Source organism: Pogona vitticeps, chromosome 5 (assembly GCF_051106095.1).
Source record: "Pogona vitticeps strain Pit_001003342236 chromosome 5, PviZW2.1, whole genome shotgun sequence".
Lineage (NCBI taxonomy): Eukaryota > Metazoa > Chordata > Lepidosauria > Squamata > Agamidae > Pogona > Pogona vitticeps.
The window spans coordinates 23,429,665-23,432,582 of NC_135787.1; the positions used below are offsets into that span (position 1 = coordinate 23,429,665).

The 2,918-nt window shown below is 37.3% G+C and overlaps 1 long non-coding RNA gene across 1 annotated transcript; it reads left to right on the forward strand.

Annotated features, from left to right (window-relative positions):
- Nucleotides 1-301: 301 nt before the first annotated feature.
- On the forward strand, nucleotides 302-2,484 carry LOC140707619 (uncharacterized). The gene is made up of 2 exons (XR_012087778.2): nucleotides 302-422; nucleotides 1,815-2,484. It is a non-coding gene; the product is annotated as an uncharacterized LOC140707619 (long non-coding RNA).
- The last annotated feature ends 434 nt before the right edge of the window (nucleotides 2,485-2,918 follow it).

Consider the following 2,918-nt stretch of genomic DNA (forward strand, 5'->3'; position numbering starts at 1 on the left):
AAACTAACCCACTATTTGGTAACAGGGAACTTCTTATTATAACCAAGCCCTCTTTGAATTTTGACTCAGTATATAAATAAGCTAGAGTGCTGTTGAGTTGCTTCACCCCCTTTTCCCCCAGCTCCCACTGAACCCTCAAAAAATCTTTGGCACTTGAGGAAAAGATCAGAGGACCATTCACAGATGACAAAACTAATAGTCATGACTAACATCTCCAAGTACTAGAGGAGGTCATTGCACAACAGGAATTTGGGGAGTGGGGAGGATTCGCAGCTTACAGCCTGCTTGTGGGCTTCTTATAGACCTTTCTGGTTGGCTACTGTAAGAACGGAATTTTTGATCAGGTCCTGGATTTGTTTTGTTACTCATTAATTTTTTTTTTACCATCAGGGTGCTATTGCCATTTTCATTGTTCTGATCCAGTAAGTAATTCACTTTATTGTGCATTATTAATACATTGTATGCCATTACCAGCAACCCAGAAAAATTCTTATTGAACATCTCTAAAAGCGTCTTTAAGAGCCTTTATTAAGCGTCTTAAGAGCCATTATTCAGTTACTTGTCATACCGAAAAGGTAACTTTGTAACTACTTGTTATATTATTTCTATTGTAAATTTACGTATAACTACTCACTACATTGATAAAAGCGTCTTAAAGAGCCTTTATTAAAAATGTAATTCAGAGTTACTTGTCATACCGAAAAGGTAACTTTGTAACTACTTGCTATATTATTTCTATTGTAAATTTATAACTACTCACTACATTGATAAAAGCGTCTTAAAGAGCCTTTATTAAAAATGTAATTCAGAGTTACTTGTCATACCGAAAAGGTAACTTTGTAACTACTTGCTATATTATTTCTATTGTAAATTTATAACTACTCACTACATTGATACCATAAAGTAACTAATGATTAATAATTTCATTAATTGTAGTTATTTACTTGCAAGTTCTCTTCTGGGTTTGATTGCTATGATCTAACATGGCTTTTCTAACAGTCTCAGGAGAACTACTAAAGGGAGGAGAAGGCCCACAAGGACCATCCTAGCCTACAGGCCAGGGTAGCTGGGGGATTCTGTGAGTTGTGGGCAAAAAGAGTAACTGTTTAAACTCTGGCAGTTGCAGTCCAAAGGTAATAAAGTAAATAACTTTTCCAAGCACTGAGCTTACCACCAGCAGGATTCATTAACTGCGGCTCCAGTGAATATTCTGTTATTTAAGGGGCAAAGAGGTCTTCAATCCACTGATAAGCACTTAAATTTAAGGAGGGAAGAAAACAGTAAGAAATGGACATTCTGTGCACTCTTCCATCCTTTACCTTTTAAGGAAAACTGAAACTCAGACATATTTTGGCTCTTTATATATATATTTTTTAAGATACAATTTTCTCCTTGGTCTTCTGTAGTTTAATAAAGATAATTGCAACTGCTCGAGAATGAACACAGAGTGACATTGTATTCCTCTATAAACATCACTAACACACACATAAAGTGTACCACCAAAAAAATTCATTCAGTGGTCTCCAGAAAACATTAATGAATTTAAATTACAAACGATAATGAGCATGTGCACTGGCAACTTAAAAGTAGTAATTAAACTCCATAGGTTTCTGTCAGAACTCACCAGGTTGAAGCTATTTAAAATCTAAGCAGCGTCAGATGAGGAATGTTATTGCAATAATAATTTTAAAAGACAAAGAAAGGAGAGGAATGATGTGTTGTCAAGTTAGGCTATGAATTTGATTGATATTTTCTTCTGCTTGGGGAATGTATTTTCTGCAATTACACCGCGTCACTTATCTTTTATTTCACAGGAAGAGAAGTGGCTTGTTTGAATGGGAGCAATTTTGATCAGAGCAGTCTTGGGAAGGAAAGAAAAACAGCCCTCCTTATCCTCCACGCAACCTGAAGCCACTTGCAGCAGATTTACCTGATAAAAACCGAGCCCTTGGGCAGGGGGAAGGAATTATGGAACTGCATGCAAGATATGGCTCTGCCCTTACCATCAAAATGTTCATTGAGAGCCAAAACCACACATTTCTCTCCATTTGTGACATGTCTAGCAGCTTAAATTGCTGAACACCTTGTTAACAACTCCAGATGAATAAAAGGTTATTGTTTTAGATTTCATAGAAGGACTGACAAGGGGGCACAGGGCTCCTAAGCTGTGATGTGATATCAAACACGTTTTGTCATGCAATGAAGAGTGTACCAGGAAGCCTTTGGCTGAACGCAGATTCTCCCATCAAATACTAATGCAATTGGCCTTTTCCCCAATTGGGGATGGTGTTACTGCTTGATCCAAAAGCCAACATGCCTTTATTAAAGAGCACTGTCTGTCTCCTTATTTAAGATCTTATTGTGCAGATACGCCGTGGTGGACCATTGACAATAGTGATTGTTCTCTCGAAAAAATACTGTACATGCAACATGGTTACAGATCAAAGAACAACTGGCAAAACCCAAAGAAGAAGAAGAAATAAAGATGATAAAAATGTTGTGGTACGTTGAAGACTAACTGCTATATTTTAATGTGAGATTTGTGGGCAAGTCCATTTCCTCAGACCTCAAAGAATAACTTTTTATCAAGCTGCAAGTAAAGGTGTCCCTTTGACAGAGGACTGGGTATAATGACTCATAGTTATGATGGGCTCCTACCTATGGAAGCCAAGGAACCAATGATAGAGGAATTATGGGTGTTGTGGTGCAGCACATTATCTGCAGATCTGCCATTGGTTTAATGACTGCTGTCAGGTGTCCTTAGCCCTTTCCTGTGGAGAAGAAATTATTGTAACAAATGTCATGGTTTACAGTATAGATATGCCTTTAATTCCTCTCTGAGACAAAGACCAAGCTCAAATACTCTATTTTCATGAAAAGTTGAAATTAGTGACTAATTCTAGGGAGTCTTTTAATGG